We start from the raw sequence: 13,763 nt of genomic DNA on the forward strand, positions 1-13,763 counted from the left end.
ATCTGTCAGCTCAAACATTGACCTCTCCCCCTCTGGCCAGTCTAAAGGCTCTCTAGCCTTGTTGTTCTCTCTCATTTCTCACCATGAGGTATCTGATCCTCCACTTCCCATTCCAGAGACATGGCATCCTCACAACAGAGACCTTGGTGACAAATCTCAGTATGGCACGGCAACCAATTAGGCTCTTTAATGGGACTCTGGCAAATATGGGTATAGTAGGCGACTAGGCGTGCATATCCAAGTACAAGTGCCTTGCATGAAGCGTAAGAATGTCAATTTGCTAGATATTGCTCTCCACCCAGCTCTATAATATTTCATGATGTAAATCAGAGATGGGCAACTCTGATGGTGGTGGGGGTCACAAAACAATCTGAACTCATCATGAGGGGTGCAGATGTAAATAGACATGGCATGATGCTTGATTAACATATGTAGGATACGGTTCTGAGAGGTGTTCCAATAGCCTGCCAAAATGCTTCAACTAAGTCTACATGAGCCTACATGGCATTGCTGCATGCATATCGTATGGTTTGTATTGTAGCTACCTTACCCAACACCTGGTGATCTCATCAGAAGGTTTGGACATCTTGACGTAATCGTTAACGTGTTTGCTTGACGAGTCCGGATCAGGGCTACCCACCGAATTCGCTACGGTACATTACAGGCAGTAAACACTTAGGACATGAAAGTAACCCACCGTGCGTTCCCGATTATTTCCTCACCACGCGCACAGAGAGTGGGAACCTTGAACGAATAGAATAGATAGCAGACACCGACAGGGGAGGCGGAACTTAAAACAAGCCATACAGCTCAGTTATAGTCCATTTACAAATGCAGTTCATCTCTCAATGAACATTTTTCTTTTACTACAAACTACATGAGATAATTGAGTGCGCGTTATTATCTTAGAGATAAAAAAGAGAAGAGACCGAGGAGTCAAGAAAAGAAGAGGACAGCGTTGAGAGAAAAGAGTTGTAAAATATATAATTAAACACGGAATTAATTCACAGCGTGGCACTCGACTCAACTGGTAAGATTTTAACAGTATTTCAACGCTTGCCTCTGTGTAAAGAAACACGATTCATTGATCACTGAATTGTCGAATGTTTTGATTGATTGTTCCACAATTGAATACATAGTTCATTCAAAACTGAAGTTCAAGAATGTATTCCATTTATGAAACCCAATTGACGCGTACTGCCAACACGTTGGTGAAGACAATGAAAAAGAAAAATAACCATTCCTTATTCACATGAATGAGCAATGCCTTCATATGCCATATACGATTTAATGTGCCTTATTTCTTATCCATTAGTTTAGTTTTTTCCCTCACAAATATTAATCGGCCTATGGCGTGACGCGCAAATGTCACCAACATGTGCCTTCTTAGAAGAAAACTGTCAGTTCGTTTCATTGTGTCTTACTCGTCCAGACCTTGGTGCCTTGAAGACTACATAAAAAACAAATTTCCATTTGATTTTGCCACCTTCACAATAGCTTGTGCACTCCATGCGTGTTGGCACATGTGACTCATGTTTCATTGCCAGATAGCATAACCATTAAAAAAACTGAGCATGGAGTACGCGTCAGAGAGTACCTAAATGAATGGTATAATGGTCTATGTATATGATTTTGTAAGGAAACCCCCTCACTCAATGAGACATGTGATGTGTATGTGGGATAAATGATATCCATTGTGCTAATCAATTTATTTCTATTCAATCAGATTTTTAAAGAGCAAGTCTCTTGTTGTATATAGGTCCCCCCTCTCCCCCACATAATGGAGCAATAGTACCTCAGACATTGGGGACTTGAAGCGCATGATTCTTAGTCTGTGCATAATGGCATTCTTTGATTTTAAACAAGCTTTTTCAGGCCAGTATAAGTAGCCTTTGCCCATACTTTGTTGAAATATGAGTCCTGGTCATGTGGAATGTAGCAGTGGATAAGTATCATAGACCGCATGGGGGACCATTTATTTCCCAGTATGCCTACCTCCCACACTCCCACCTCAAAACCAATGATGTATATAAACCCTGGATTGCTGATGCTATGTATTGGCCATTGAGAGGCTCTGAAGCCACTGGTCGGCTGTATTGACACTCCCCAGAAGAAGCAGTCCTCCTTAGGAATGAATGGAATTCTACAGTATGTCAATTATATGTTTTAAGTACTAAATTACATGTATTTAAGTGTGTTGTTGTTGTAGTGGGGACAGTAACAGAACTTTCCAAAAAATATACTTAAAGGAAAATGTTTTTCTATATTTTTTATGTTAATGTTTAGCTCATGCTATTGTTTAAATGTATGCACTAGGGTGTCTGTAATATAATAAACATGGCAAAAACAAATGTAGACGTTAATAAATGTATTTCTATAGCTTCCAAAATATGTTTTACAATGGTGGTTAGAAAGTGCCAAGATAGATGGGTGGAGGCTTCAAAACAGCGCCCCCTGTCAGTCATCTAGTGTATATATAAATCAATGACCATGTTTACATGCTCAGAGTATTCCAGATAGTGGCTCATAACCCTCGTAAGGTCTTATTCAGGATAAGCTGTTTACATGCACCTTTGAAATCCCACTCACGAGTATACCTGTATCGATGAATTAAATAATATTCATAATTTAAGTTCATATGGGTTTAACAGAATGGTAACTGAAATCTGGACACTGACTATAGGCCTATAACATCTCACATGTAGTATAATATGATATTAACTCCTGCAGAATTATGCATTTCTTGCAGTAGAATTGTACAACAAATGTTAATTTTGTCTCGGAAACAGGAGTGGAGAAATATGACTTATTTCTTTCAGCGCCTCTTGAGAAAATGCAAATGCGTGTGTAACGTGTTACCTGTGCCACTGTCAATGCAAGCACACAGTCTTTCAACCTCGTAAAATATGCACTCAAGACAAACTGAAGTCTTATCAGAAACATGTTTCATCGTTTCCTCAGCTTTTCATTTCCTTAAAACCGGTTAAACTGATGACATTTGGACATTTTGCACGTGAACAATCTTTTCACTGTTTAGGAGTTATTGCGTTTTCTCCCCGGTCCGTAAATGAAACAGAGAACTTTACCGGTGAGGCTGGAGAACAGGGCTGATAAGCAGCGCTCCAGTCATTGACCCCCCCCCCCCCCACCCCAACTAGGGCATGGCGTGTTGGAGTAGCTGATTGGTTGACCTGGCTCCGCATTCAAGATGGGATTGGAGGGGTGGCTGGTGGGTCTGTCCTGCGATTGGAGGGGTGGCTGGTAGGTCTGTCCTGGGACCAGGCTGGATGGGAAAGAGGCAGCTGTGCTCTCCTGTCAGTCTGAAGTGAAGAGCCCTGTGAATAGTTCTGTTTGAGCCAAGCCGCCAGCTCCGTTAAAGTGGAGTTTATTCTTATCCCAGTCCTTTCGCTATCTGGCCCGGATGGGTCCCCTTCAGACATGACCTTGTCATTTGACATTCTGTATTTATATGGATCGAGTCACAGGACAGTTACCCGTGTTGGTTTTTATGTTTTTATGTATTGTTCCAGCCACCTATAGGGTCCTTATATAGCTGCTGGTGCCTGACTGAAGTTGTACTGTTGAGGTTTCCAGCCCAGCATATTCCAAAGGATGCCAAGCCATGCCATTGCTTTCATGAAGGAATGCTGATAGTTATGACTGTATAATTTTCCTAGTTGGTACAGTACTGTAGTATGTAGTATATTTAGATAAGATCATATTATGATCTTCCATGAAAAACGAACAATATAACAGCTGAGGTATAAAGCATCTGTAAAGAGGCCTTACTGGAGCCTCACAGGGAAACTGGCCTTCTGGCTGCTGCTGTACTCCTGATATACCGCTTCATTAAAACACTGGAGCCTCACAGGGAAACTGGCCTTCTGGCTGCTGCTGTACTCCTGATATACCGCTTCATTAAAACACTACAGCCATTAAACTATGATTGCGCAGCGATGATTGAAGGTGTTTTATTCCGACAGGGGCTTTGAATAACGGGAGTAAATCAGAGTGAACTATGCTGAAATCTCACACAGACAGAGAACGACAGAGCGTGTGATGTTACAGAGTCGTGTGAGGCAGACCTTTAGTTTGCACAGTCACAAGTGTAAGCCGAGCCAGTGGAGCTATCCTGACCTGGGCTCAGACCCAAAGTTGTGCCTCAAGTGTCAGAAGAAGCGAAGAAGGGCCTGGAGTCTTATTGCAAAGTTGCCCTGTGGCTAGCACTCGGTTACTAGGCTGTTTCTTAGAGCTATATTTGAAGTATCCAGCTAACCTCTATAATGAAGTAAGCTCAGAACATTTGCCAGAACCAAACCAGAGAGGAGGGAGGGAGTTTGCAACACAAAATGGTTTGTGTTGGCTTTGCTTAACCAGGTTTGTAAAAGGGAGGGGTTCATTTGCGTAAAACAATTTTCACATGTTTGAAAATGCTTTGGTTGCACTTTGTTTGCTTGGTTTGAGGACAGGGGTAGAACACTTTTGTAGTGCACTCCTCCTGTGTCTGTTTGGTTGGATCAGGTTTTAGGTGAAAAGTATCTGTGTAGCTCTGTTAATATTGCTTACGTGCCTGGCACTCACCATATTCTAGAGCTCTTCTTATGACTCTTGACCTTGACTAACCTTTTGTGTGTAGACGTCACATTCTACACCAGTGTGTTGTCATAGAGCTACTACATCCATTAACCATGTGTTACTACACCATGCTATGTAAATTGAGAAATCATGTGACTAAACTGAATAAAAAGAAGAAACTACACTATGATACCATCACATTTAAGGTATGACCCAGATGCAGACAGTGTTGAAGAAACAAAAGTTTATTCCTTAAACGGGGGCAGGCAAACAACAGGTCAAAGGCAGGCAGGGGTCAATGATCCAGAGAGGTGGGGTAAGTGTTAGATAAATTTACTTCTTATGTGTTCATTAACCAATTCAATTAAAACACTGTCTGTTTCTGAGAATTTGTAAGGTTCTTAATTGCATAAAATGGACAGAGACCAGCCACCAAAATTAGCCAATAGCGTTTATTCTCGAGAGCTCTGGTCATAATACCATGTACATTGGTTTATATACCTCACATTTCGTCATAAATGTCCCTCCTCCTCTCAGATACAATGGCAATATAGTTCACAAGCCTTCTCACATTGTCTGCCACCTGTTAAACAATCTACAACAAGCCAAAGGTCTCTCCCCTCCCTGGGTGGGGGCAGAATGTCCTGTAAGGAACACAGTATTCCAGCCGGTCTGACGATAGCTCCATTAGTTTCTAACAAGGAACAGAAAGTCCTTGTTCTAATTCTTGACTAAAACTAGACACATTATATTCAGTATTATGATTATAATACGATTCATACATTCATACAGTAACAGTAGTATTCTGTTTTAGTTATAGTTCTAAGTTAAATGTATACATAATTTAGTCATTCATAAAAATCACAGGCAGTCTTAGGGTCAGGGCAGGCAGAGTGGTCAAAACCGGGAAGGACTCGAAAAACAGGAGCAGGGGAAAAAACGCTTGTAGGTTTCACAAAAAAATCGAACTGGCAACAGACAAACAGAGAACACAGGTAGAAATACACAGGGGATAATGGGCGACACCTGAAGGGGGGTGGAGACAAGCACAAAAACAGGTGAAACAGATCAAGGTGTGACAGAAATAAAGATTAATGCCATAAAGAATGATAGTAAAAAGATTTGGAACACCTTAAATGATACTTTGGGGAAAAAAGCAAACTCAGCTCTGTCATTCATTGAATCAGATGGCTCATTCATCACAAAACCAAATAATACTTTAATGTTTTTTTCATTGGCAAGATTAGCAAATTTAGGCATGACATTCCAGCAAGAAACGCTGACACTACACATCCAAGTATATCTGGCCAAATTATGAAAGACAAGCATTGTCATTTTGATTACGTAAAGCCCCCTACCCTCGTGCATTGAACCTCGCGCGCCCACCTCTATTTCAGTGGATACAGCTGGAGAACTGCAAGGCAATCCCATTGTGTGCCACTCGAGAGCCATGACCCATATGACTATGTATATTGTCCTGCTAACAATAGGGTTAATAATATATCTGTGAGAATGTCCAAGGGGCTTTTATATAATTCTAAATTACTAAAAATAATAATCGCTTTGTTTAAAAAATAACAATATTTTAGAGATGATTTCGTAAAAAGTAAAGTAAAATGAGTGAGAAAAAGGCCACTCTTGAACATGGGGTGAGATATTGTTACTAATTTGTAAATAAAGCCAGTTTGTTATTTAGAATGATTTATTTCTGTTTTTAGAGGGAGAGAAACCAAAAACTACAGTCATATCATGGATCTCCCAACTGAGACAGGCTCAGATATTGAACCAGCATCTGTAACAACACAGGCTGCACTGTCTTAGACCACTGCGCCACTAAGGCACTGTACAATGTGACTGGCCGGGAGTAGGCTCCAGTACTACAGAGACACCAAAAGCATAATCAGAGCTCTAACTCCCCCTTGCGCTGGCCTGGAGAAATGAAGTAGTGACGCAGGGTACTGTACTAAACCACAAATTACCTCTAAGTCCCGCACCATAATCGCAAAACTTTTAGTGGAGCAACCACTGTATGTATGCGGATGACTCAATACTATGCATGTCAGCTACTACAGCGACTGAAATGACTGCAACACTTAACAAAGAGTTGCAGTAAGTTTCAGTGGGTGGCGGGGAATAAGTTACCCCTAAATATTTCTAAAACTAGAAGCATTGTATTTGGGACAAATCATTCACTAAACCTCAACTAAATCCTGTAATAAATAATGTGGAAATTTAGCAAGTTGAGGTGGCTAAACTGTCATGGTCAAAACATATTGATACAACAGTTGCTAAGATGGTGAGAAGTCTGTTTATAATAAAGTGTTTCTCTACCTTAACAGCACTGTCAACAAGGCAGGTCCTACAGGCCCTAGTTTTGTCGCACCTGGACTACTGTTCAGTCGTGTGGTCAGGTGCCACGAAAGGGAAATTAGGAAAATTGCATTTGGCTCAGAACAGGGCAGCATAGCTGGCCCTGGGATGTACACAGAGATCTAACATTAATAATATGCATGTCAATCTCTCTTGGCTCAAAGTGGAGGAGAGCTTTTCTTCATCATTACTTGTATTTATGAGAGGTATTGGAATGTTGAATGCACCGAGCTGTCTGTTTGAACTACTGGCACACAGCTCGGACACCCATGGGGCAGCAGGTAGCCTAGTGGTTAGAGCACTGGGCCAGTAACTGAAAGGTTGCTGGATTGAATCCCCGAGCTGACAAGGTAAAAATCTGTCATTCTCCCCCTGAACAAGGCAGTTATTAACACACTGTTCCTGGGCCGTCATTGAAAATAAGAATTTGTTCTTAACTGACTTGCCTAGTTAAATAAAGGTTCAGTTTAAAATTACCCCACAAAACCTGCCACAAGGGATCTCTTCACAGTCCAGAACAGACTATGTGAGGTGCACAGTACTACATAGAGCCATGACTACATAGAGCCATGACTACATAGAGCCATGACTACATAGAGCCATGACTACATAGAGCCATGACTACATGGCAGGGTAGCCTAGTGGTTAGAGTGTTGGACTAGTAACTGGAAGGTTGCAAGTTCAAACCCCCGAGCTGACAAGGTACAAATCTGTTGTTCTGCCCCTGAACATGAAGTTAACCCACTGTTCATAGGCTGTCATTGAAAATAAGAATTTGTTCTTAACTGACTTGCCTAGTTAAATAAAGGTCAAATAAAGAATATTCCACATCAAGTAACTGATGCAAGCAGTAGGATGTGATTTGAAAAAAGAGATAAAAAATACACCTGATGGATCAGCGGGACTGTGCAGCCACACAGGCATATAGGTACACATGGATTTTGTACTGTAGATATGTGGTGGTGGAGTAAGCACCTGAGGGCGAACAGTGTGTTGGGAAATCTGTGAATTTATTGTAATGTTTTTAAAATTGTGTCACCTGCCTTAATTTGGCTGGACCCCAGGAAGAGTAACAGCACTCAGAGGGTGTTCTTTAATGGAAGCCTCTCCAACATAATCCATAATAAATAAAAATACAAATGGTCTATGGAAAGTACCACAGCTATCATGGTTTTCCATTACAGTGGGATCACTGGGTTACATATCAAATATCATGTCACCCTGGCTTCAGTACATTTCAATGGTTTCCCGCAAGCTATTATAATTGTCGCCTGACGTGACAGAATGTGACGAGACGTATAACGGAGAAGAACAGCTGCATTTCTCAACGTGGACTGTCTGTGCCCATGGCCCAGGGGCAAGCCAATCCCATCACACAGTTGCTGGATCCAGTCCACTTGGCTGTGTTCTCTGTGTATGTATCTCCGTGCACAATTCTCCATGCACACTTTTAAGGTGTCAGGTAGCCTAGCAGTTAGACTGTTGGGCGAATAACTGAAAGGTTGCTGGTTTGAATACCTTTAAAAAATATATTTTTTTTTTGATTTTTTTTACCTTCATTTTACTAGGCAAGTCAGTTAAGAACAAATTCTTATTTTCAATGACGGCCTAGGAACAATGGGTTAACTGCCTGTTCAAGGGCAGAATGACAGATTTTGTACCTTGTCAGCTCGGGGATTTGAACTTGCAACCTTTCGGTTACTAGTCCAATGCTCTAACCACTAGGCTACACTGCCGCCCCCACCTGAGCCGACAAGGTGAAAAACACAACCCTAATTTGGGAGGCGTAAACCCAGGCAGTGTGAGAATGGGATGGTGGGTGAGAATTCTACAGTGTTCATCCCAGTTCTATTGCTGGATAACGGTTTGGTTCCACTCTCTCTGAAATACACAGTAATTAACTAGCGAACAACTATGAACAAACTGCTGATGGGAAAAGTACATTACAGACAGCCCAAGGTTCATCTAGGGAGGAAGAGATGCAAATCCAAACTAGAACATTTTGCCCCACAAATGAATCGTCACACAAATTATGCCAAATATTTTATATTGGCATTATACTGTTGATTAACATTACTCACGTAATCACAAGCCGCATAACACAAGTGATGATGTCGTCATGTCAAAGCAAATGTTAAGTATGAGTTCATGTTTTTGTTAAACTGTAGGTTGCATAACCTGCTTCTGCAACGAGACAATACCCCTCCTACACACACACACACACACACACACACACACACACACACACACACACACACACACACACACACACACACACACACACACACACACACACACACACACACACACACACACACACACACACACCCTATTGTCAACTTTGCCAATGTGGACTGCAGAGGGTCCCATCCCATTCAGAGGGGTGCCAGGCAGGAGGGAAAGTGATCATGTGTCCCTTTGTCTCTGAGCACTCAGCGGGCACGTGGCTAAGGAGGGTGAGGAGCAGGCACTACCAGGATCTTTGTGTTGGCACCTCGTGGTGGCTGCTCCTGACACACGGCCTGGGCAGTGGGCATCTCCTCATCCATCCACATGTGCCCATTGCCCACTTAGCCCCTCTCACCCCCGGCTCCGTGCTGGATTAATGACAGCACTCAGGCTCTTTCAACTCACCTCATGTCAGAGGGGTGTCCTATGAAGCAAGCTAGATCTACTCAGGGTTTTCTAAAGCTGACCATTTTCAGTTAGTTTCACATTCCAGCTCAGGCTACATCTGTACTACGATATTGCTTGTCCGCCTGCCGCTAACACTAGCAGGTTTGTAACTGCTCGTGCATGTCACACGTGGCTAGTGAATGCTGAACTTTTCATTGAGACAATGCTGAAACATCAATCCATGGGCAAGTCAATGCCATATTTTCATTTGTGCTGAAATCCTAATGAAAGTGAAGTTATCTTGTGAATTGTGTTACTGGCGTGAAGTTTAAAATGCGTAATGTGTAATGTAATATATTTTAACACGAATATTTTTAAACAAATAACATTTGATTAAAATGCACCATACCGGCTGTATTTCTATATGGTTACTTTTACCCCATAATTTCGTTGTATCCAATTGGTAGTTACATATTGTCTCATCGCTGCAACTCCCGTACAGACTCGGGGAGAGGCAAAGGTTAAAAGCTGTGCGTCCTTCGAAACACAACATAACCAAGCCGCACTGCCCACTTAACCCGGAAAACCAGCCACACCAGTGTCAGAGGAAACACCATGCACCTGATAGGCTAATTGACATCATTTGAGTCAATTGGAGGTGTACCTGTGGGGAAATCAAAAGAAATCAGCCAAGACCTCAGAAAAACAATTGTAGACCTCCACAAGTCTGGTTCATCCTTGGGAGCAATTTCCAAATGCCTGAATGTACCCCGTATAAACACCATGGGACCACGGAGCAGTCATATCTCTCAGGAAGGAGACGCGTTCTGTCTCCTAGAGATGAATGTACTTTGGTGCGAAAAGTGCATATCAATCCCAGAACAACAGCAAAGGACCTTGTGAAGATGCTGGAGGAAACAGGTTCAACCGTATCTATATCCACAGTAAAACAAGTCCTATATTGACATAACCTTAAAGGCCGCACAGCATGGAAGAAGCCAATGCTCCAAAACCGCCATAAAAAAGCCAGACTACGGTTTTCAAATGCACATGGGGACAAATATCATACTTTTTGGAGAAATCTCCTCTGGCAGAACAGAACTGTTTGGCCATAATGACCATCAATCTGTTTGGAGGAAAAAGGGGGAGACTTGCACGGGGAAGAACACCATCCCAACCGTGAAGTATGGGTGTGGCAGCATCATGTTTTGGGGGTGCTTTGCTGCAGGAGGGACTGGTGCACTTCACAAAATAGATGGCATCATGAGGTAGGAAAATTATGTGGATATATTGAAGCAACATCTCAAGACATCAGTCAGGAAGTTAAAGCTTGGTCGCAAATGGGTCTTCCAAATGGACAATGACCCCAAGCACACTTTCAAAGTTGTATCAAAATGGCTGAAGGACAACAAAGTCAAGTTATTGGAGTGGCCATCACAAAGCCCTGACCTCAATCCTATAGAAAATGTGTGGGAAGAACTGACAAAGCATGTGCGAGCGAGGAGGCCTAAAAAACTGACTCAGTTACTACAGCCCTGTCAGGAGGAATGGGCCAAAATTCAACCAACATATTGTGGAAAGCTTGTGGAAGACTACCCGAAACATTTGACCCAAGTTAAACAATTTAAAGGCAATGCTACCAAATACTAATTGAGTGTATGTAAACTTCTGATCCACTGGGAATGTGATGAAATAAATAAAAGCTGAAATAAATCATTCTCTCTATTATTCTGACATTTCACATTCTTAAATTAAAGTGGTGATCCTAACTGACCTAAGACAGGGAATTTTTACTAGGATTAAATGTCAGGAGTTTAAATGTATTTGGCTAAGGTGTATGTAAACTTCAGACTTCAACTGTATATAATGGGGAGTTGATAAAAATACACAATCAAAGGGCAAACAATGCACACAATGAAACAGTGAATGTGCAAGAATTGGCGGGAGACAGCCGAGTCATTCTGGAAAGCTGAGCGCATGCATTCTGGAGAGAGGCATGCCTATATCTTTGCCACACACCCCTCCCCTTCGTCTTGTCTCAACATTTTTATTTATTATACTCCAGACACATTATCTTAACACATTTTAGATGCTTTTCACTGACAGCCACAACTCAATAATCAGCTAGTCCTATTGCCACGTGTACTGCCCAAATTGTGGGCTTCCCAAAGAGTCATACTGTAGTACAAGCTTGTGATTTGAAACAAAATAAGCTAATGTTCCTCTGTACCTAAGTCATGCTTTCTGGTAAAGTTTGAATTACTTTATTTATTTCTGAATAGAAAGGAGTAAATGTATAATTTTGGTAAATGTATTTAAATGTACTTTAGGGGAAGCTTAGTTTATTAGCCCATTGGACGCACCACGTTTTTAGAAGTAGGTTACATTCACTTGTTCGTCCAAAATAATTCCAGCTTTTCCAGCTTCCAGCCAACTTTAATTCAATTCACAAGTGGCTGAAACTATTTCACCGGAGAAAGCATCCGAGCGAGCAAAACAGCGCCCCTCTGTCTTAAAATGTGTAGCCAATGTATTTGAGGGGGATAGTATTTTTGGCCGGACAGCATCAGATAAATGGGCTACACATAGTGAGCTAGAGAGTTCAACAAATCAAAATATATTTTACATTTGAGATTCTTCAAAGTAGCCACCCTTTGCCTTGATGACAATTTTTCTCTTAGCATTCTCTCAGCCAGCTTCATGAGGTAATCACCTGGAATGCATTTCAATTAACAGGTGAGCATTGTTAAAAGTTAATTTGTGGAATTTCTTTCCTTTTTAATGCGTTTGAGCCAATTTGTTGTGTTGTGACAAGGCAGGGGTGGTATACAGAAGATATTTGGTAAATCCAAGACCGTAGACCGTATTATGGCAAGAACAGCTCAAATAAGCAAAGATAAATGAGAGTCCATTATTACTTAAGACATAAATGATAGTCAATCCGGAAAATTTCAAGAACTTTGAAAGTTTCTGCAAGTGCAGTCGCAAAATCCATCAAGCGCTATGGTGAAACTGGCTCTCATGAGGACCACCACAGGAAAGTAAGACCCAGCATTACCTCTGCTGCAGAGGATAAGTTCATTAGAGTTACCAGCCTCAGAAATTGCAGCCCAAATAAATGCTTCACAGAGTTCAAGTAACAGACATATGTCAACATCAACTGTTCAGAGGAGACTGTGTGAATCAGGCCTTCATGGTCAAATTGATGCTAAAAAACACCAATACTAAAGGACACCAATAAGAAGAAGAGACTTGCTTGGGCCAAGAAACACGAGCAATGGACATTAGACCCGTGGAAATCTGTCCTTTTGGTCTGAGATGTTTGGTTCCAACCGCTGTTTCTTTGTGAGATGCAGATTAGGTGAACGGATGATCTCTGCATGTGTGGTTCCCACAGTGAAGCGTGATTGTGTGAGGGTGCTTTGCTGGTGACACTGTCAGTGATTTATTTAGAACTCGAGGCACACTTTACCAGCTTGGCTACCACAGCATTCTGCAGCGATACGGCATCCCATCTGGTTTTAAATTAAAATTATTATTTTTTTTAATGATTTGACCTTTATTTAACCAGGCAAGTCATTTAAGAACAAATTCTTATTTACAATGACAGCCTAGGAACAGTGGGTTAACTGCCTGTTCAGGGGCAGAACGACAGATTTGTACCTTGTCAGCTCGGGGATATGAACTTGCAACCTTTCGGTTACTAGTCCAAACGCTCTAACCACTAGGCTACCCTGCCGCTTAGTGGGACTATCATTTGTTTTTCAACAGGGCAATGACCCAACATGCATCAGATGACCTGGTCTCCACAATCATCCGACCAAACCCAATTGAGGTGGTTTGGGATGAGTTGGACCGCAAAGTGAAGGAAAAGCAGTCAACAAGTGCTCAGCATATGTGGGAACTACGTGAAGACTGTTGGAAAGGTATTCCAGGTGAAGCTGGTTGAGAGAATGCCAAGAGTGTGCAACGCTGTCATCAGGGCAAAGGGTGGCTACTTTGAAGAATCTAAAGTCTAAAATATATTTAGATTTGTTTAACATTGTTTTGGTTGCTACATGATTCCATATTGTGTATAGTTTTGCTGTCTTCACTATTATTCTACAATGTAGAAAATTGTAGAAATAAAGAAAACCCCTTGAATGAGTAGGTGTGTCCAAACTTTTGACTGGTACTGTATATTTTATTTGGAAGGGCAAGGA

The 13,763-nt window shown here is 41.7% G+C and overlaps 1 protein-coding gene across 3 annotated transcripts in view; it reads left to right on the plus strand.

Moving 5' to 3' along the window:
• The first annotated feature begins 654 nt into the window (after positions 1-654).
• slc38a3b (solute carrier family 38 member 3b) overlaps positions 655-13,763 on the plus strand; it is a 57,788-nt gene continuing 44,679 nt past the window's right edge. The window contains exon 1 of one of the 3 annotated variants that reach the window (XM_020493988.2): positions 655-1,030. The gene's annotated coding sequence lies outside the window, so the exon portion shown is untranslated. Of the gene's footprint in view, positions 1,031-4,273; positions 4,378-13,763 lie in introns of those variants that run through there. The other 2 variants (XM_020493978.2, XM_020493981.2) reach the window with 2 other exon arrangements.

This window comes from Oncorhynchus kisutch, linkage group LG1 (assembly GCF_002021735.2).
Source record: "Oncorhynchus kisutch isolate 150728-3 linkage group LG1, Okis_V2, whole genome shotgun sequence".
In the NCBI taxonomy this organism is placed as follows: Eukaryota; Metazoa; Chordata; class Actinopteri; order Salmoniformes; family Salmonidae; genus Oncorhynchus; species Oncorhynchus kisutch.